General features: G+C 50.3%; 1 long non-coding RNA gene across 1 annotated transcript; it reads left to right on the forward strand.

The window, feature by feature from the left end:
* The first annotated feature begins 5,089 nt into the window (after nt 1-5,089).
* On the forward strand, nt 5,090-9,266 carry LOC138430390 (uncharacterized). Its single transcript, XR_011253144.1, has 2 exons — nt 5,090-5,260; nt 7,888-9,266. It is a non-coding gene; the product is annotated as an uncharacterized lncRNA (long non-coding RNA).
* Nucleotides 9,267-22,721: the final 13,455 nt, after the last annotated feature.

Here is a 22,721-nt window from a genome sequence, read left to right on the forward strand (position 1 = left end):
CTCCAATGCAGGAGACCTGGGTTCAATCCCTGGGGCGGGAAGATCCCCTGGAGAAAGAAATGGTAACCCACTCCAGTATTCTTGCCTGGAGAATCCCATGGACGGAGAAGCCTGGTAGGCTACAGTCCATGGGGTCGCAAAGAGTCGGACACGACTGAGCAACTTATTACTTCCAAAGAAGAGAGAAGCAACGGTAAACCAACGCGTGGTAGAACTGTTTTCTGCCTGTTCCCAGAAATTCTCCAGCCCAGGCTTGATGGACTTTGATCTGGATTGATATGAGAACGCACTGGATCTTTGCTACAGTGTTCTTCTGGCCAGAGATTTGGATTTGAGTGGACCTTCTGGGTGATGGCTGATAGAAACTGAATGGAGAGTCCCAGTGGGCCTCTCCAAAGAGAGGCTAGCAGCCTGTGCTTTAAGTTCAAGGACACACGGTGAACTCAAGTTCAGCTCAGCCAGCATCAGCCACCCAGGGGCTCCGCTACGTGGGGCAGCAGTGCTGAGCTTGTGGTGAGGGTCCAAGTTCAGAGATGTAGTCAGTGTGACTTGGTCCCAGTGGACTCCAGGGAGGGAATAAAGAGCAGGGAGGTAAACTGGCCAGAAATACAGAGCATAAGAAAGTGGTATTTACTCCAAGTACACAAAGGTTTATTTAACATTCAAAAATTAAAATAATTCACCGTATCAATAGGCTAAAGAAGAAAAATCATATGATCATACTAATTGACACAGGAAAAAATTTGACAAGATATAACACCTATGTATGACAATTAGAAAAAGAAAAATCTCCAGTAAGCTAGGAATAGGGGTTTCCCAGGTGGCTCAGTGGTAAAGAATGTGCCTGCCAGTGCAGGAGACACAAGAGACATGTGTTTGATCCCTGGGTCAGAAAGATCCCCTAGAGAAGGAAATGGCAATCCACTCCAGTACTCTTGCCTGGGGAATCCCATGGACAGAGGAGCCTGGCAGCTTACAGTCCATGGAATCACAAAGAGTCAGACACGCTGAGCTATTGAGCATGCGTGCACAGAAGCTGGGAATAGAAAAGAACCACTTCACACAGTAAAGAACATTTACAAAAGCCTACGACAACACACTTATGGTGAAAAGTCAAACAGGGAGAGGGGATCTGCTCTGACCTATGACAACACACTCAATAGTGAAAAATCAAACAGGGAGAGGGTATCTGCTCTGACCTACAGCTACACACTTATAGTGAAAAGTCAAACAAGGAGAGGGTATCTGCTCTGACCACTCCTCTGCAATATAACTGAAGTTCTAACCACTACGATAAGGTAAGAGAAAGAAACGGCTTACAGATTGAAAATGAAGAAATAGAGCTGTTATTATTTGCAGATGACTTGGTTGTTTGCATTAAAAAAATCCCAAGATATTCACATACACAAAAAAATTAGAAGAAATGAGTTCAGCAAGATTCCAACATATAAGATCAACACACAAAAGTAAATTGCATTTCTACATGTACAAATGAACACCTTGAAACCAAAATTTAAAACCTAATGCCATTGGTTATTGCTCCAAAGAAAATGAAATACTTAGGTATAAGTTTTACAAAGCATGTATAGGATCGGTGAGCCAAAATTATAAAATGCTGAGGAAAGAAATCAAAGACCTAAATAAGAGTAACATATTATGTTCAGGGGTTGGAAGCCTCAACACAGCAACCTGGAGTCTAGCCTCAGCTAGATCCGTCTTGGTTGGACTCAGTGGGCCCCCTGGTCGCCCTCTCCCTGCGTGCCTGCATGCTAAGGCACTCAATCCTGTCCAACTGTTTGCAACTCAAAGGACTGTAGCCCGCCTGGCTCCTCTGTCCATGGGAGTCTCCAGGCAAGAATATTGGGGTGACTTGCCATGCCCTTCTCACTCTCCATGCCTGATCCTTATTTCTTTACTTTTGTACCAATGTTGTGAAGGGAACTCACCTACTAAGAAGCATTGGAGAATGTGGCAGGCTTCCCTGCCCAAGGCATTCAGTCAGCCCAAGGGAAACCTTTGCTAGGGATTTTAGGTTAAGTGGTCCCAGTAGAGACCAAGTTAAAGGGCTGATGTAGGTAGCTGTATTGGGGAGGGATCCCAGGAATGTGAAGTGTAGGATCAGAGGAGACGGCAGAGAGAACATAAGAGGTCACTCCAGGATGCATTATGGGTTACCCACTGCCAAGGAGGACTGGTTCTCCACCTGAGCAGAAACTTCTGAAGAACTTTTTGAAATGCCTTTCAGAATTGTCCTCCTGGGACTCAGGTGGAGAATAGCTCGTCTTTTGGCTGTCCCCCTCCACAGGTCAAGGGTGGTCCCAGGTACACAGACTCCTACACTTTGGGACCACACCTGTGTGAGTGCTCAGTGGATCCCCGAGGATGTTGCCACATGCGCTGGTCTCGGGAAGTCTGAGACAAGCAGTGAGAGGCACGTGTGTGGAGTCCAGGAGAAGGGATAGGCGTGGTTCCTGTAGAGCGTGTTTGTCACCCGTGGAGGTGGCAGTAACCAGCACGAGAATTGTGGACAGATTGGTGTGGTGCTCGAAAGATGTCCAGCAGCGTGGAAGGTGGGGGCGTACGGCCTGGAAGTTATCGACAGCCAAGGCCTCGTCCTTGCGCAGCCCAAGGCCTCTGGAGGGCGGCCACTGCACACCTGGGTCTCCGGCTGGTGAAGCACCCTCCTGTCCTCCTGCCCCTATGTCGGGCCAGCATGATTCCTCATCTTATCTGACATCCCCCGGCTGTCAACTCCGTGACGGAAAGGGCTCCCACTTAAACTAGAAAAGATAGTCATCCTCTGTGCTCTGCGTGCAGTCACTCACAAAAGCTTCACAGCTGAGAAAGCAAGGCCCAGAGAAGTGCAGTGATCTGCCCGAGGTCACACAGGCAGTTCAGCCCCCAGCACTGGCTCCGGAGCTTGGGCTCTGGACCGTGGCCTTTCTCTTCCCGTGGGAGTGCAGTCTGAGGGTGCCATGTCCACTGCAAGGTTCCAGAAGAGGCTCGGCGCAGTGTGGTGCGGCTACGCAAAGCTCAGGGTGCCAGGGAGCACGGAGAAGGACACTGGGGGTCATGGGGAGGGTAAGGGCAGGGAGGGGAGGAGGAAAGAGATGAAGAGAAGAGGGAGAGTAAAGATGTGATGCAGAGAGAGATACTGAGGGGAGGAGGCGGGGAGGGGCCGCAGCTTGAGCAGGGCTCATGGGCACGAGATCACAGTGCGGGAAAGAGGAGGGTGATCCCTGAGGCGGCCGTGTGGGCGGGGCTGGTGCCGAGGGGCTCCGATCCAGGCTCCGGCGGGGGTGAGAAATCATCAACACATTCTGGCTGGGAATGTGACAAAACCAGAGCCTCCCTGGCGCCGCCGGCCGTGGGAAGTGGGCCTGGAGCAGGCAGCCCAGGGCAGCGAGGGTGCTCAGGAAACGGCTGGAGGGACCCAGGGTATGGGTATGGCCCAAGCCAGGGCACGCGAGGTCAAGACACCGTAGGACTAGGAGCCAGGGAGAGAGGAGGGACGAGGCGGAGGAAGGTCCACGCTTCTGCACACAGTGGGTGGGCTTCCCAACCCCAAATCCAAACCATTTAATGGATGCCTACTGTGCGCCAGGCCCTGGGCCAGGCCCTTGAGATAGAATCCAGGTTTGTAATCACAACAGTGTTTCCAGATGGGTTTGTCCCTCCTCATTTTACCCAGGAGGAAGCCTTGAGAAGTTCCGGTGGGAGGTAAGCAATGGCAGGGCCAGACCCTAGGGGTCTGTGGGACTCCAGAGTCCGCGTTCTTTCCATGCACCGTGAAATTACACTCAGGTCATTTCACTCAGCAAAGAGCGTGAACCCGGGACAGCTGACCAGGCTCTGTGAGTGTCATAGTGGCCAAGAGCCAAGCGACAAATCACGCCACGTCACCACAAAAGCCAAAATAACCAGCGCCTGTGTGCGGTCTGCTTACTCCAGCTGTCTCAGCTCAACCGGATCTATTGACGATTCCGTAATCCAGCCAATAGCTGGGTGCTGACCCACACACTCAGCCGAGCCGGAGACAACACGAATCTGCTCCTGAGCCCTCGGCTTTGCCGGGGAGAGTCCATCATTAAAGTCTCCTTCAGAAGCAGCGGGATTTACCTGGCCTGGCCACAGGGGAACCCCGGACAGCAGAGCCAAAGACACCCCAAAAGTCTGCGTCTCTCTGTAAAAAGTCCCTTTTCTCGGGGTTCCTCGTTTGACCCACCTGTCGATGGCCATCTCAGCAAATTTTATTCGTGACAATGAGCTGTAGTGGCTGAATGCTGGCCCCTAAAAGATATGTCTGTCTTAATCCTGAAACCTATGAATGTGACCTTCTTTAGAAAAATGGTTCCTACAGGTGGAATTAAGGATTTTGTGCTAAGTAGAAAGTTCGGTAGCCCCTAGATCCAATGATAAATGTCCTTTATAAGAGAAATAGACATTTGAGACAGAGAGAAGGGGGCAATGCCACCACATGGGCTGAAGAGATGTGTCCACAAACCAAGGAATGAGTGGGGCACTAGAAGCTAGAAGGGACAAGGAGGAAGCCTCCCCTAGAGCCTTCAGATAGAGCTACCCTGCCCACCCCGTGATTTCAGACTTCTGGCCTCCAGAACTGTGAGACAATGAATGCCTGTTGTTTAAGCCACCCTGTATGTGGTCATTTGTTTGGGCAGCCGCAGGAAAGTAGCCTCTGACTGTCCAGTGTGCGTTGCTATTTGCAGGAAAATCTGTGATCTCATCCTTCAGGCCCATGAGCCCGCCGGGTCCTGCTCTGCCCTTGGCTGGAAAGGGAATCCCAAGGTTGCATCTGCCTCTTGGGTGTGGAGCTCCAGGCTGGAGCAGGATGAGAAATGGGCCTATTTATAAATGAACAGAGCCAGAGGGCGGGAGCTGGGTCAGCCGAGGGCTTCACCAAGGTCACAGACCCAGTCCCTTGGGATGGGGGCATTGCAGAGAAGGGCCAGGCTCCAGAGGAAGCAGGGGGCGGGAGCGCTCAGGCCTCTCTGAGCGGTGGGGCCGTGGTCCATTTCTGAGCAGCCTAACAGGAATGTTCAGCTGGCTTCCAAGTCAGATCTGGTGTCTCAGGCGAAGGGCAGGCCCAGCTGGGTGGGAGTGGATTCTTTCCCGCTGCCTCATTGCCTCTCCGAGAAAGGAAGTGTGAGTGCCCGGGGCAGGCGCCCTGCACGCAGCCCATGACTGTCTGTGGGCGGTTGTGTCCTCCATGCTTCTGCCACTCAAGGAGGATGCTGCTATGGTGAGTAAGCCTCTGTGCTCCCCTCGCTTCTTGCTGTAAAGAGCACTCTCTCAGCAGGGCCAGGTTGGAGGGACTTAGCCGGGTGATATTTCAGCCCCAGGCTGTCTCATGGGGGGCAGAGAGCTGGACAGCAGTGCCAAGGACGTGGGTGGATAGGGGCTCTGCTGATTAGTGGCTGAGTGGGACCAGGGTCTATCCCCAGTGTGACTGGTGCTGGGCAGAGTTGTCCAGAGGAAGTCATAGCGCACAGGCTGCCTTACCCGGCCCCTCCCACAGGCCTGGGCCTGGGAGATGCTCAGCTCCGCAGCACCAGGAGTCTTACAAGCCAGCAGAAGGCTTCCCTCTACAGCAGGAACAGCTTCTGATCCAGCTAGGATGCCTACCTCAGGCACACCTGTGACCATATCATGTCTCTTGAGTCTTGTATGTCTTTAAGCACTTCTCCCTGTAAGAGTAAATTTCTGAGTAGCTATCGCAGGAAGAATGGGGCCAGATTTGCCCCCTGCTCGTGTTCTGAGCCGCAAGCTTCAGGAAGCACTGAATCTCAGCTGCATCTTCTTCTCGCTGTGTTATCCTAGACAAGTCACTTGACCTCTCTGAGCCTCATCTCCTAGTCTGTAATGTGGACATAGCCCAGCCTATTTTGCTGAACTGCTAGGGAGGTTAGATGAGACAGTATGTGTGACGCTCCCATCTCCATCCACAGAGCCTGGGCTCATTTCCCAGGACTTTGGACATCTTTTCCGTTTAACCTTTCCCACTGAGAAAGTCTGTTGGAGCTTCAGAGTTCCATCCACTCCAGCCGGGCACCTGGTCACATGGAGTGATCAGCACAGCCTCATGCTGTCACGGGGACACTCATGCAACCCACGAGGGACTTAAGGGCTCCGGTACCTGCAGCCCACAGACTCCTCCTCTCCCTCCCTCCCCTGACTCTGGACTCTGGCCCAGCTGCTCATGGTCAGAACATTCAGATTCCAAGCCTGAAACCAAACCTGTATCCTTTTCATTCACTTGTCAAGCCCTGTCTTTCCTGCAGAAGCCTGCCTATGACCTTCTCAGGGTTAAGCTTATACTAAAGTAGAAACAGAACCAGCATGTGGTAGGGATAGTCTGTGGAAAAGGACTCACTGCCTCCACTACGGAGGCAAGGGGTGCTGGTCCCTGCTGCTGATGTGACCTTGGACAAGTCATTTCTTTCTTTCCATTTTCTCATCTTTAAAATGAGTATGTGCTGTGCTCAGTCACTCAGTCGTGTCCGACTCTTTGCAAACCCGTGGACTCTAGCCCGCCAGGCTCCTCTCTCCATGGGGATTCTCCCAGCAAGAATACTGGAGTGGATTACCATGCCCTCCTCCAGGGGATCTTCCCAGCCCAGGGAGAGAACCCAGGTCTCCCGCATTGCAGGTGGATGCTTTTCTGTCTGAGCTACCAGGGAAGCCCTAAAATGGGTATAATTTTACCTAAGTCCCAGAATGACTGTGGTTGATCGTCAACCACCTGGCCTTGCCCCTGTCATGTATGAGGTGCCCCCCCTCCTCCTGCCCTGAGCCCCAGTTTGCATGAGGACAGCAGTTGGCTCCGTCCCCAGGTACAGAAGCAGGCTGGCTCAGGGAGGGCCCAAGACTCAGGAGACCCAGGAATAATAAGGGGCATGACCTCCCCTTCCTGGGTGCTGACAGTCCTCGCAGAGGCTCACCAGAGGGATCTTGCCCCCAAGAGGGGGATTACTAGGGCGACTACTCAGGCCCCCAGCAGGAAATGGGGATGAGTCAACTCAGGACCCCTGAGAGGAGCCTTCTCTGACTTCATATCCATTCCCAGGAAACCCGCAAACCGTTCTTTTGTGTTAATCAGATTCGCAAAGCCGTGGACAACATGGCAACATCACCTTCAGGAAACTCACTTGAGCCTCTTAGCTGCTCTGGCCACAAGGGGAGGCCAAGGGTGCTGTAGGGAGTTGTGTCCCCCAGGCTGCAGTGAGGGGGCAGGGCAGACCTGCTTGAGGGTCTCCTCGGGAAAGGCGAGACGCTGAGGGTGGTCGCTGGGTCCACCAGCGCTGTTGACACCTGTAGCATCTGATGGAGAGGACGCTGGGCTCAGACAGCAGGAGACCCTCAGGGCGGACGGCCGGCACCGGCCTCACTGCGTGCCAGCTCCCTTCTCTCCCGCCCGACTGGCAAGGACGGATCAGACGATGGGGTCTATGGGGCCTGTCCCCAACGGCGACTGGGCCCGGCAAGTACAGAGAGGAGAGAGCCAGGGTCCTCAGACAAGGAGGCCATTAAAACCAAACGTTTAAAATATGACTCCACATATATAAAAAGATATTCAGGCAAATTAAATGCATTTAGGCCAGATGCCTGAGACAGAATCCCAGCTCCACTACCTGGAAGCCCTGTGACCCTGGACTTCTTTAAGCCCTGGTTTCCTGGCTTCTGTGGACTGGATGGTGGCCCCCAAAAGATATGTCAACATTCTAACCCCAGAGCTTGGGACTGTGACCTTATTTGGGAGGAATCTCTGCAGACATAATGAAGTTAAGAATCTAGAGATGAGGAGATCGTCCTAATTACCCAGGGGGGTCCTAAATCCAGGGACAAAGTCTCTGACAAGTCTCCTTTTAGAAGCACTCGGAGGAGACAGACAGACACACAGAAAAGAGAAGGCCATCAGAAGACAGAAGCAGAGATTGGAGGGATGCGGCCACAAGCTCAGAACACCTGGAGCCGCCAGAGGCTGGCCAGGCACTCGAAGGCAGCTCAGCCCTGCCAGCATCTTGAGCCCAGATTTCTGTCCTCCGGAACTGTGAGGGGAGAAACATCTACGAACCCTCTCTCAACACCAGCTTGTTACAGTGGCCACAGGAAGTATTCTTCAAAGAAGATAAAGATCTGACAAGAGAGGTCGACGTAGATCGTGTGCATCGTTCCATACAATAAGAATCGTGTGCAGTCACGCAAAGAAGCTGTGGACAGTCATTAAGGGTGAAGCTGGTGTTGGGAATATCAAGCCGGAAAAGCAGAGTACCAGAATATTAATTTGTAAATGTTTAGGAATCGAATTTTGTTTTTAAAACTATGCCAAAAAAGGAAAAATAACAATCATCTCCAGGCCATATTATACCATTTCCTTTATTTTCTTCTTTGCTCTTTTCTATATTTTCCAAATTTCCTCTCAATGAGTACATGCAGGGTGCTGTGCTGAGTCACTTCAGTCATATCTGACTGTTTGCCACCCTGTGAACTGTAGCCCACCAGACTCCTCTGTCCATGGGATTCTCCAGGCAAGAATACTGGAGTGGGTTGCCATTCCCTTCTCCAGGGGATCTTCCTGGAACCCACCTCCCTTAAGTCTCCTGCCTTGAAAAGCAGCTTCTTTACCATTAGCGCCACCCAGGAAGCCCCTCAATGAGTATTACTTTTACTGTCAGAAAATAAAGAGCCATTCTAAAACTTTCTTCCGCAAATGTGACTTAGTTGTGCAAGAGCCCCCGAAGGCCCACTTTCTTTCCACCTATAATCTCATGAGCACCTTACAACAGCCCCACCATAAACTCACCTGTGATTCCATTTTGTAGGTGAGAAAACTATGTTTCAAGAGGTAAACAGTGACTGCAGAGCCAGCCTATGGCCAGAGTTGGGAAAGGAACACAGTCGACCGGTCCTCTGAGCCTTGTGTGAGAAGCCGCACTCCCCTAACCCATAGAGACAGCCACTGCTCTGCACTCACCTCCCTCTCATGACCACAGCCAGGATCTGGCCTGTCCTTCAAGTCAGAATGACTGATCAAAGTCTCAAGTGCCCTCCAGGCAGAGATAAATAACAGAGAGCTAGATCCTGGGATTCCGGTTTCGTATTTTTAAATGGAAGGAGAGATAAATCATTTCTGCTAACTGTTTTTACCTGGCTGCAGGAAATGATGCATCACCATCTTTTAAAAGAAAATTAAGCCTTTAATTCCATGGCACATGTAATAAAATGATACTTCAGCTCTCTGCCTTGAATATATGGCCCGTCGTGTCCTAATTTACTATTTCAATGCTGCCTGAAATGTCCTGAAGTTATTAATGTGGCAATATATTCAAGCACCTAACCTGGCCTTCAAATGCTGTTCAAGCGCTCAGTTAACACAATGGATGGCCAGGCGGGAGCCAAAGGGGTCATATCGAGAGGCAGGCCATGCGGGTGGGGTGCACGGCTGACCCTGCTGTAGAGGGCTACTGTGAGCCAGAGCCCCATTTTCTTCCTCTTGGAGGTGGAGATTATGATGCCTCCTTCACAGGCGCAAGGGGCCAGGTACAGATCTGTACCTGAGCCCCCAGCTGCACCCAGTGCCACTCTCTTCATTCTGATTCTGTCGTGGTCCACAGGAGAGCTGTGGTGCTTCCGCACGCACACCAATGCTTAGCATGTGTGCATCAGCTCACACGTGGGGCAATTCATCCCAAGACTCTGAGCAGGCACATCCCACTGCACTCAGAAGAACAGGCCTTTATGACCAGGGGACTGCCCAGTGATCCATGCAAAGACATACTGGGGTGAAGTTTCAATGTAAGATAAAGGGCAGGGGCCTGGGGGCTCTAAGGCCCGCGCCGTTCACCTTGTGCGCCTCTCTCCTCTCCTGTGAGTGTGTGATGCTGACCACGTGCTAACGTCAGCTGCCCTCACAAGCCCTCCCCACTGGCACGTGGAGCAGCCGCTGCACGCAGGCGTCTAGGTGGGGCCACTTGAGGGAGAGCGCTCTTGTTCTGCAGAAACTCCCAGATGGGCTCAAAAGACACTGCTGGCGTCTCTGGGGTCAGGGACTTCAGGTCTTTCAGTGGGCCCCTTAGCAGGGGCGCCGGACCCCCTGGGAGGTTCAGTGCAGCCCCACATCCCCTCCAGGGTAAATCTCATCTGTTTCAGAGACGGAGAGTTGGGACAGTTCATTTAGCTTTTAGCAAACTCACAAGGGGAATAATTGCAGTCCTCTGTCTAAAGGGGAAGATATACATGAAATTCTCCAGTGTGGACCAGATCCCTCAGCAGTGGGCAAAAACCAAGCTCCCTCTGATACCCAGAGCTGGAGGCCTGAGGGAGAGATGACAGCTATAGCTGAGACTAATTTTCTGGAGGAATCAGGATGCTTGGGCAACCAGACAAGTGAGCTGAGCAAACTATTTAGCCAACAGTAGCACCTCTCTTGGACTTCCCTGGGGGCTCAGACAGTAAAGAATCCACCTGCAATGAGGGAGACCTGGGTTCAATCCCTGGGTTGGGAAGATCCCCTGGAGGAGGCCATGGCAACCCACTCCAGTATTCTGGCCTGGAGAATCCCCATGGACAGAGGAGCCTGGTGGGCTGCAGTCCGTGGGGTCGCAGAATTGGACACAACTGAATGACTAAGAGTGACATAGCACAGCACCTCTGTCTTGTAAGACTGCTGTGACTGTTAAAATGAATCGATATTGCGATCAGTCACACAGACGCGCTCCTGTTAGCGGTGGAAACCAGCCCACTGCACAGTGGCTTCCTAAAGCTTACGCTGCCCCAACTGAGGCAGACGGTGTGAGCGAGCACTCGGCGCCGGGAGTCCTGCTGGGGTCTCCTCTTCCGCATCACTCATATTCAAGTGCCCAGAGCCAAATTCTACCCCAAATAACCTCCCCACTCTCCTCTCTTCTCTGACCTTCCAGGCCACCTTCTCCCCTCTGAACACCTACAATGTCCTTCGACTGGCCCTGCCCCATCTCATCCTACAGCGTTCCCTTTTCCATGCTGCAGTCAGAGAAATCTTTCTTAAATGTATTTATTTTTTCACTGAAGTATAGTTGATGTATAATATTATATAAGTTAAAGGTATACAATAAAGTAATTCACAATTTTAAAGGTTATACTCTATTTATAACATGCTGGCTACACTGCCCGTGTTGCGCAGTACATCCCTGTAGCTTATCTTATGCCTCAGTTTGTGCCTCTTAACCCTCCGCCCCTCCATTGCCCCTCCTCCCTTCCCTCCCCCCACCGTAACCGCTAGTCTAGCCTCTGTGCCTGTGAGTCTCCTTTTTGGTCATATTCAGCAGTTTATTGTATGTTTTATATTCTACAGATAAGTGGTGCCACACAGGGCTTGTCTTTCTCTGTCTGGCTTGTCTCACTTAGCATAATACCCTCCAAGTGCATTCACGTTGCTGCAAAAAGCAAGGTTTCATCTTTTATTGCTGAGCAGTGTTCCAGTGTGTGTGTGTGTGTGTGTGTGTGTGTATGCCACTTCTTCTTTATCCATTCACCTGTTGATGCACACCTACCTTGCTTCCATATCTTAGCAATTGTACATAATGCCACTATGAAAGCTTCTTCAAATGTTTATCAGATCCTATTGGACCTGTGACTAAACCCACCGTTGGCTTCCTATAACACTGAATAAAATGCAAACTCCATGTCCCTGGCCAGCAAGGCTCCACATGGCCTGGTGCTGTCTGCTCTCTACCCTCATCTAGAAATCCCCACCCTCAAGCCCCAAGTGTAAGTTCCATGAAAGCAGAGATCCTGTCTTGTTCGCAGCTGTATCCCATTGCCTGACCCGTAGTATTTACAAAACAAATGCTTCTAGAATAAATGGAAGATTCAAAGCCAGACAAACTACCTACAGTGCATTGTACCACTGGATAGGGGGAAATAGACACTAATAAAAATAAACCCCCTCAGTTAAGCAAATTTCAACCCCTCCTCCTAAACTGGGAGCCTGTAGAGCTCAGAAGGCTGGAGAAAAAGTTTGAACACACCCAGCCTGTATCTTCCAGGGGCCAAGGCAGCCTTGGAAGAAAGTGACCCTATAGGGACCACTGTATTTAGCTGCACGGGCTAAGGATGGCACAAATCCAGGGATGGCACTGACATAGAATGATGCCCCTAGGGTTTTCAGATGGATCAGTGCAGCAGTCCTGGGCCCCCTAACCTGCTCCATCAGGACTGAGCCCCCTTTGAGTTCCCTCCCTCAGCCCTGCCTCTCTATCCTCAGTTGGCCTCCTCCTTAAGAATTCGCAGACCAATAAAGCAGAGAATAGTACAAGTGACGTCCCTGGGTGAAAAGGGAGGATGGCATATCAGATGAATATCTTCCTGTCTCTGCTGTATCCTGTCTGTGTGTCCTTGAACTCATTATTTCTTGGAGCTTCAAGCTCCCAGCACACAGAGATGCTTAGAACAGTTTGTCTGGGCCAAACCAGATACCTGCACGGCAGGGCTGATGGAGAGAGGGCAAAGCCTGTATCGTGTGGCAGAGTCTAGTTCCACCAGAGTGAGGCGCTTCAACAGAAAGCACTCTCTTGTTTTCCTTTATTCGCTATAGCAGCGAGCATAAGGTTACCATGACTCTCTCCTACGCATGAGGCCAGTGTGGCTCAGAGGGTCAACGGTTGTCCAAGTGCCCACACTGCCAGCGATGAGCCAGTGACTTACCCTGGCCCTAAAGATGGGCCCGACAGCGCCTGTGAGGCAGCCGTGTTCCCAAGGCTGTTGGGCATAGGAACCCAAGACTTGGGTCTCAAGGACTCAGCTTGCTGCCATGCTCAGGTCTGCAGGTCCAGGCGCTCTTTGCCCCCATCTGACTTCCCCTGCCTTCTAGTCGGCCCTACGGGGTCTGTCCCTGGGTCTACAGTTTAAGGGGCGGAGGGGAGGACTTCTGAAAACAAGATCCCTGCCCCCCATAACTGAGTTTAACTGAGAAGTTCCAGTCTGAAAACTTTGGACACGCTCCTGACAGTCCCGATGACAGCCCAGCTGGGAGGGCGGCTATATTTAGCCACATGCTTGACCTACCATGTTATCAGGAGCAGAACCAAAAGGCTGGGGAGGGGGGTAGCAGAGAGCACCTCCACCCCGTACCGCCCCAGCCGCGCAGCCTTAACGATCTGCTCAGCAAAGTTTCCTCTTTCTGAACATATGTTTTCCCCAGTGCTGGGGAGATTTGTGACTTGCCCGGTGCTTTGGGCCTAGAGGTAGAGGCCAAAAGCAATCAGCTCCGTTTCTGCACAAGGTGGCTAAGAAGCATGTTGGTTGTGGGTTACAAAGCCAAGCTTTCCTCCTGCACCCCCGGGTGCCTGCAACGATAGGAGGGAGTCTGTGCAGACAGCGCTTGGGCCCGGGGAAGGGGGACTGAACTGTGAGCAGGTGAATCTTCATCCCACGTAATCGTGCTCCCCATCTCGTGGAGCTTCTGAAAAGAGCAAATGAAGCATAACGTGAAAAGCACACAGCGCAGCAAGCTCTGTGCCTCCCCCTCCTCTTCCCCTGACCCTCACACCCAACGAGCTAAGTTTCAGCCGATGTATCCCCATTCTACAGACAAAGAAACTGAATGGAACACGCAGAAAAGGGGTTGCCTAAATGCTCAACGGGGGACTCAGCAATAGCTGTGTTGCAGACACATCGGTATTTCCCATCTCTGAATTTGACCTGTGTGTTCAATGGTCCAAGGAAATCAAGGCTGGGGGCAGGTGTGATGGTGCTTCCTCCCCAGAAGCAGTCTTACCTCTGCTCTTTGAAGCATCACAATATTGGCTGGAAGCTGCTCCCGTCAGCAGCACTGCACGAGGCTGCTGAAAGCACTTTTAGCACCTGATTAAAAAGGAGCCTTATTTTCCTGAGCAATTACCAGGCTCGACTCTCATGATCTCATCCCAAAGACAAGGAAGAAAAATGATGCGAGGCTGGCCTCAAGACACTCACCCCACAGAACACTAAATGGCCTGGCCTCACCCATGTGTGGGGTATGCCAAGCACAGCGTGGGCAGCAACATCCAGAGCTGCAGGGCAGCAAGCAGGGCTTGCCGAGGGGTGGGCTCTGTCCTTTCCAGCTCCAGTGGAGACACTGCACTGGCCTGCAGCCGGCTGTGACCTGACTCCTGGGGGATCTGGGAGTGAAGCAGAAAGAAGAAAGGGACTTGCCTTTCTCGAAGTTCTCCTGTGGGAAGGTTATCCCTTTATATCCCCAAACAGCTGTTCCTGGGAGCCTTCTAGTCTCGAGATGTATATTAAAGAAAGCAGAGACGTAGGAGGTAACTTTGTGCCCAAAAGCACACAGCCAATAGTTTGGAGGAAAAATGGATTCAAGCCCACGCAGAGCTCTAAACAGCCCCTTGCATTAGACCGTGCTGTCTCGTAGCACCCCCAGGCTGCCTTAAAGAGCAGCTTGGGCCCTGCGCTCACCTAGGCTTCCTCCCTCTGCTCCCAGCGTGGGTAACAGGAAGGCTGCCTCGCCCTGTGCCTGGCTGAGAACCCTGCCCCATTTGCCCTGTAATTGTGTCACCCCAAGGGCACTGTACACCTGGTCTAAGTTATAACCAAGGTTGTCTCTTACAGCCCATAGTAGCAAGGAGCCATAAAAAGCAAATACCCTATGCTGCCAAAGACGTGGTCAAACAGGCAGGCTTACTCATCACTGGTGGCAGTGGAAAGCAATTTGGCAAGATGTACGCATACAGGGCTTGATAATGTGAATCTCTTCAATCCGATAATCACACATCTGCAAATACATCTTGAGACAATAAATCCAAATAAAAACATCTTGCCTATAAACATCTTCATTGTAGCATTTCCTAAGGAGCCAAATACATTGAAATTCCATAATTTGGAATATCAAGCCATTTAAAATAATATTGCATCTTGGATTGCAAGGACTACATTGTCAAAATGGCCATACAACCCAAAGCAATCTATAGGTTTTATGTAATCCCTATCAAATTACCCATGACATCTTTCACAGGACTGGAATAAATAACTCTAAAAATTATATGGAGTCACAGAAGATTCCAAATTGCCAAAGCAATCCTGAGGAAAATGAACAAAGCCGGAGACATAATCTTCCCAGACTTCAGAAAATACTGCAAATCTATAGTGATCAAAACAACGCGCTCTTGACACAAAAACAGGCATAAGGATCGATGGAGCCGAACAGAGAGCCCGAGAGTCAACCCGCATGTCTGCGGTCAGTTACCCTCCAACAGAGGAGGCAAGAATGAAAGACGGAGAAAAGACAGCGTCTTCACCAAGCGGTGTTGGGCAGGCTGGACAGCTACACATAAATCAATGACGTGAGAACACCATACACACCACACACAAAAATAAACCCCAAATGGCTTAAAGACTCACATACAAGACAGGGCGCTGTAAAACTCCTGGAAGAGAACGCAGGCAGACATTCTCTGACATAAACAATAGCAGTGCTCTCAGGTCAGCCTCCCAAAGCATTAGAAATAAAGAGCAAAAATAAACAAGTGGGACCTAATCAAACATAAACTTTTGTGCAGTAAAGGAAACCATAAATAAGATGCAAAAACAGTCTACGGACTGAGAGAAAATATTCACAAATGATGTGACTGAACAAATATATAAACAGCTCATAAACTCAAACAAATAAACAAAAAACCCAACAAATAAATCAAATTGAAAAAAAGGGCAGAAGACTTAAATAGACATTTTTCCAAAGAAGACATACAGATGGCAACGCGCACATGAGAAGATGCTCAACATCACTAATTATTAGAGAAATGCAAATTAAACCACAGTGAGGTATCACCTTACACAGCACTCAGAACGGCCCTCGCTGAAAAGCCCACAAGCAACGCACGCTGGGCAGGATGTGGTGAAAAGGGAACCGTCCAGCACTCTTGGTGGGAAGGCAAACTGGTGCCGCCACTGTGGAAAACAGTATGGAAGGTCCTTAAAAAGTTAGAGTTGCCACATGACCCAGCAATCCCACTTCTGGGCACACACCCGGGAAAACACTCTAGTCTGAAAAGACACATGCACCCAATTGAATGCGCAGCACTATTTTCAATAGCCAAGAAACAGAAGCACCCTAAACGCCCATCAGCAGATGAACGGAATAAGAACACGCGGTCCACGTATTCGGTGGAATCCTACTCAGCCACAAAAAAAGGATGAGACGATGCCATTTCAGCAGCATGGACACACCTAGGGATTATCATGGTAAGTAAGGCAAACAAAGACAAGTATCAAATGATACCACTTATAGTTGGAATCTAAACTATGATACAAATGGTCTTATTTTCAAAACAGAAACAGACTCACAGACAGAGAAAACAAACCGTGGTTACCAAAGGGAGAAGAGGAGGAAGGATAAGTTAGGAATTTGGGATCAGCTACGTACAGACTACTACGTATAAAATATAATATTCAAGCAACAAGGTCCTACCATATAACAGGTAACTGTACTCAGTATCTTGCAATAACACAAATCAGATATAATCTGAGAAAGAACTATAATCTCTGTCTATCATAATCACTCAGCTGTACACCAGAATCGAGCACTGTATTGTGAATCAACTGTACTTCAACAAAAAATGTTTCAGAAGAATTCATAATATGGAAATAAATGCTTTTGTTACGAAGTTTAATGGCAAAAGAAAGTTAAGAAATTATCCAGATGGTATGATCACAACTATGTAAAAAAAAAAAAGTGACTGAATAATAGTACATGGGACTTATGGGTAGAGGGTGGTTTTTGCTTTTGTTTTTGACAGACTTAATTTTTAAGAGCAGTTTTCTTTCAGTCCATACCAAGACAGAGTGAAAGGTCTAGGAATCTCCCATATACCCCTACCCAACACAGACACAGCTCCCCCATGTCAACCTCCCTGAGTGGGTTTTTCCCTCTACTTTCTTTCCTCCACTCCTAAATTGTCAGATTGTCTATAATGAGAAAAATAAATTCTACTAGGAAGGAAGGAAATACAAGAGGAAGTGAGGGCGGGAGGAAAGGCGAGAAGAAGGAGCCCTCATCCCAAAGGGAGAATGCAGACGGCTTCTTAGCCCTTTCAGTTTCCAATACACCTTTTAATTGCACCAGCTGTTGGAATGCCTCACCATTTTAAGTTTGTGGCATCATTTCCCCTTTCTGCATACTGCTCACAGACCATTTTAATGCTTTCTCATCCCGGAAACCATCCTTCAAACACCAAATTCAAGCCAGTCTCTGATGGATACCTCCTCAGCTCATTCTCGGCTTCCTTGCACCTTAGGCAACTTTTCCTATAGAAGCTGAGCACCAAGGGACCAGCAGCCTGGGAGCCTGGGCAGAGATTCTCTGGCTTTACCACACACACACACACACACACACACATCTCCCTGGTGATGGTGAAAACACGACCTGCAATCCCCACCTCCTGCCAGCAGGGAGCTCTGAAATGCTGAGCCTGGGTGGGGGTCAGGCCCGGGTGTGCGTCTCAGGGCCTCCAGTACTCAGAACTATAGCAGCACAGGCATTGAAGGAGTGAGTGAGTGCCCCTGTAAGTCCCTTTTCTGGCACTCTTTGATCTTTGAATTGAGACTAGGTTTTTCCAGGCAGTGATGGTGGAGTTTAAGTGCTAGTCACTCAGTCGTGGTCAACTCTTTGCAACCCCATGGACTGTAACCCGCCAGGCTTCTCTGTCCATGGAATTTTCCAGGCAAGAACAAAGGAGTGGGCATCTATTCCCTTCTCCGGAGGATCTTCCTGACTCAGGGATCAAACCTGGGTCTCCTGTATTGCAGGCAGATTCTTCACCATCTGAGCCACTAGGGAAGCGCTTGGTCATAGAAGTTCATGTATCAATGCCAGGTATACATTTACAGCGGTGTTTCGCTCATTGACCCCTTAGTGCTTTTATCCATTTATTTACTCTTTCACTCTACAAATAATGCTCAGGCACAGAGTCCAGGTAGAATCCAGACAGCCCAGCCTACAGGCTCTCTCTTGGCCAGCTCACAACCCAGCAGGTCCTTTTAGGAAGAAGCAGCACAGTGTGGGGAAACACAGAAGATGGAAAGGGAGAGCCCGGGAGACAAGAAGCCCGGACTTTGCACAGGCTGTCCTGGAGCAGTGGGACTGGGCAGATGGAGGACGCTCCCTTGGGACCTTGTCTGGGGACTTCCAGGAGGCCTGAGGCTGTGTTTGCTTCCCTTGGCGGCCCCCATGCTAGCACAGAGACCCAGCCTGTGCTGAGTGTGACCTGGCAGTGCGTGTGTGTGAGTGCTCAGCTGCTTCAGTCGTGTCCGACCATTTGCGACCCCATGGACTATACCCTGCCAGGCTCCTCTGTCCGTGAAATTCTCCAGTCAAGAATACTGGAGTGGGTTGCCATGCTCTCCTCCAGGGGATCTTCCTGACCCAGGGATTGAACCAGCATCTCCTGCATTTCAGTCAGATGCTTTACCCAGCGAGCCACCTGGGAAGCCCTAATCTGGCGAGCAGGGGCTAATTTTACATGAAGTACAAAAGAACAGCACCATCTGGGCCTGGGGGTGAGTTACACGTGCACAGGAAGTTGCCCACACCTATTGCCCCAGAGGCACCCAGAGGGGGCCACAGCCCCGCTTACCCTGGGCTCTGAGATGCCTCGTGTGGGGTGGACAGCTCCTCTGCACGCACACCCATCTCTTCTCCAAGCCAGCGATGGATTGTTTTCATTTCACTCCAACTGAACTGCGAGACTAAACTGGGCCCAATTTCTGATCAGCGTCATTTCTCTCAGGCTTGCTCAGGGAAGACAAAATCCATTAAGTTCCTGCCTGCTCCCCTATGAGAGGCGCTGAGCTCCCCATGGCAGCAAGATGGCAGCTCTGGAGGAGAGAGACTCATTTTATGTGGATCAGTGGCTGGCTTATTGTAGGTGCTTAATAAATATTCAATCATAACAATCTTAATTACTGGATTACATCACGTCTGTCTTAGGGTAGGATATAAATAAATAATGCTGTAATAATAATGAGGCTCTAAAGGAGGGCTACTCGGTTTGAGTTCCCACTTAGACGCAGGCGGTTTTAATAAATTTGGGTGGATTTCATATTTCATGAAGACATATCTGCTCACAGCAGGTAAATGTTCCTGAAAATAAGCCTTATTCAGTATTAATGCCGGCGGAACGCTTCCTAGTTTACGTGTTCTTCAAGGTTTAATTCAGCTCAACGTGACACCCAGTTCTCTGAGTGTTTTAGGGTGTCCATTGGCAAGGAGGTTGATAGGCAGGGTGTTCAGGGTCCGGCCCCCCAGCTGGCTTTTGGGGAGACCATCCCTCTCCAGCACACCCTAAGCCATCCCCTGCTCAGAATGGAGTTGCAAACAGTCCTGGCAGGTATGAAAATGATGAAGTTAGCTGGTGGCCAGCAGGAGGGCACATGCCTCGTCTGGAGGGGCAGCCCCGCACATCCCGCCACCCAGTGGTGCCCGACCTTCCATGTGAAAAGGAGTCGGAGATGCCACTGCCACACCCGCCTCCCGAACCTCCCAGGCTTTAAAGGCTGCTAACCACTGCAAGGAGGTCCAACCAGTGCATTCTGAAGGAGATCAGCCCTGGGAGTTCTTTGGAAGGAATGATGCTAAAGCTGAAGCACCAGTACTTTGGCCACCTCATGCGAAGAGTTGACTCATTGGAAAAGACCCTGATGCTGGGAGGGATTGGGAACAGGAGGAGAAGGGGACGACCAAGGATGAGATGGCTGGATGGCATCACTGACTCGATGGACGTGAGTCTGAGTGAACTCCGGGAGTTGGTGATGGACAGGGAGGCCTGGCATGCTGCGATTCATGGGGTCGCAAAGAGTTGGACACGAGCGACTGAACTGAACTGAACTGAACTGAACCAATCCAAATTACTTTAGAGCAAAAGCCTCCTGCAGCCTTTTGGGTCCCCTCTGGCCATAGACTGCACTAGGCGACCCTGAGGTCTGGAGCTGAGAATGAGGGGTGTGCAAGGAAGGGTGTGTGCTGCTTCCTCCAAGAAGGCCAGGAGAGAGCCAGAAAGCCCCTGGAAGGCTTGTTGGGTGCCCTAGATCTGACCCCAGCTCTGTTATCTGCTGGACTCACCATTTGCCTTCCACAAGTCCCCAGGACCCCGCTCCCTCTGCAGGAAAGTGGGACATGATGAGGCTGCATCCGGAGCCCTCCTCAAAGGGCTGCACAGAGAGCCAGTGCCTTGTAAACAGTGGGATAGCCCTCTGCAGGCCATTCACGCCAACAGAACTCCAACTAGTGGGTGCCCGTGTGTGTGTGTGTGTGTGTGTGTGTGTGTGCTGAGTCGCTCAGTCATGTCCAACTCTTTGCAACCCTATGGGCTGCCAGGCACCTCTGTCCATGGCGATTCTCCAGGCAAGAATACCCATGAAGTTGTGCAAAAACCTTGCAGCTGTCTGTATTTGGGCTGCTGGAAGCTTCTGGAAGCAGTAATAGTCTTGGAGGGTTGAGACCCAAATGTCAGGTAGTGAACCTGGAGCGGACATGGTGACCTGCAGAACCGCTCATCTCAGAGCATACAGTCTGACTCAGGTCCAGCCTCCCAGGGCACCTTAGCCAGCTCTGGTCCCACCATGGGTATCTGCTTCCCCCACTCTTCTCTAAAACTGGACAGGAGGATGTGAGAGGATGTGGAGGAGCCGAGGACGGGCAGGGGCCTTGCCGCCTTGCATTCCCCATAAGGAAGCCAGAGCTCCGATGGGATTACAGGTACAAGAGCTGGGCAGCCCCCGTGGTGAGGGCCCGAGGTGACCCTCTGCAGCAAAAGCAATGCCTAGAAGGGGTCTTTAACATGTGCAAGGGTCCAGAAGCAGATCTTACCCCAGCCATGGTTATCACCTCGCAGCACTGGCCGCCAGAGAGTGACCTCCCCAGCCCTTGGGAGAAAGTAGACAGCTCTGGGCTTTCTAGAGAAACTGCCCCTGCACTGGGATATTTTTAGCTCCACCATCCCATACATCCATTCCAGGGGCGTTAATGTCACCAGTGAAATTAACCATCCACCTTGGCCAAGCGAAGGTGGCTCCAGCCGGGGGTGTGGGGCGGGGGAACGGAAAGTGTCTCACTAAAGCTCTGGACTCAGGTTTCCCTGCAAGTTGGTCCAACCATAATCTCTTGTCAAAAGTAGTAACAGGTTTTCTTCACCCTGTGGCAAATCATCTCAATGAAAAACACACCATCATTTAAAAGAAAATAAAAGGAAAAATCAACACATGCCCATATTCTACTGACAAAGCAATATTTGTTGGTTTTAGGTATCATTTTACCTATCGCTGGGCTATATATTATTTGAGAACTTTTTTCCCTGTAACTACATTATTACAATTTTAAAGTTTTTTTCCCATGAATATATATACATTTTTACATTAATTATATAAACTCCATCTTTACTTGATTACTTAATGGAAACATGGAACCATGTGAAGTTGCTCAGTTGTGTCCAACTCTTTGCAACTCCAAGGACTATAACCTACCAGGATCCTCTGTACATGAGATTTTACAGGCAAGAGTACTGGAGTGGGTTGCCATTTCCTTCTCCAGGGGATCTTCCCAACTCAAGGAACGAACCCGGGTCTCTGGAATTGCAGGCAGACGCTTTACCATCTGAGCCACCAGGGAAGCCACTGATTACTTAATGCTCTTACACAATATTTTCTTCTATTTTAATGTGTTAATTTTTAAGTCTAGCCTTAGCCAATCAAACTCTAAAATTGGGCATTTAGCTGTTTCTGATGCTTTGTGTACCTGCCAACATTTGTAGAGCTGTTGGCCTCGCTAAAGCCACTTTATATCAGATAACCCTAAGTGAGGTTACCAGACAGACTGGAGTCTGAGGGACTGGCCAGGCAGGCCCAGGTGCCACCTCCTCAGCCACGTGGTTCTCGGACGGTCTCAGGTCTCGCCCTGGCTCCTGCGGAGCCTGCTGGTGTCCGGCTCCCTGCTGTGTCTCTCCTCTTCGCAGAAGCTCCCACCTTCCCCTCGGCTCACTCTGACCCTCTCATTCTCTCCTTCCTGTCCCAGGGAATTTTCTATTTTCTTAAAATTATGGAACATTTCAAATGTAACACAAGTTCGGAAGACAGTGTAACAAATACCCAACTCTCCCAGCTCTTCAAAAATCTTGTTTCATATACTCCAACTCATTTCTCCATACACTGCATCACTCAGAAATAAGTCCCAGATGTCATATCATTTCATTCTTAAATATTAGCGTGCATGCGTGCTAAGTCACTTCAGTCATATCCAACTCTCTGCAGCCCTATGGACTGTAGCCTGCCAGGCTCCTCTGTCCGTGGGATTCTCCAGGCAAGAGTACTGGAATGGGCCGCCACGCCCTCCTCCAGGGGATCGTCATGACCCAGGGATCAAGCCCGCATCTCTTACGCCTCCTGCATTGGAAGGCGAGTACTTTACCGCGAGTGCTACCTGGGAAGCATTGGTGTAGATCTTGATAAATAATAAAGCTGCTTTTTTCAAATACCATCTTCATGTCTAAAACATTAGCAGTAATTCCTGAATAACATCAAATACCCAGGAAGCATTCAGATTACCCGAGTGTCTTACAAATGTTTGCTCTGGAGGGTGTGTTAGAACCAAGAGCCAAAGAGCGTCTGCGTGCGGCGCTTAATCCCTGTGTCTCCAGGTGCCTCATAATCCACGGCTTCCACCCACTTTGATTTCAGTGGCT

Source organism: Ovis canadensis, chromosome 25, assembly GCF_042477335.2.
Source record: "Ovis canadensis isolate MfBH-ARS-UI-01 breed Bighorn chromosome 25, ARS-UI_OviCan_v2, whole genome shotgun sequence".
Classification (NCBI taxonomy): domain Eukaryota; kingdom Metazoa; phylum Chordata; class Mammalia; order Artiodactyla; family Bovidae; genus Ovis; species Ovis canadensis.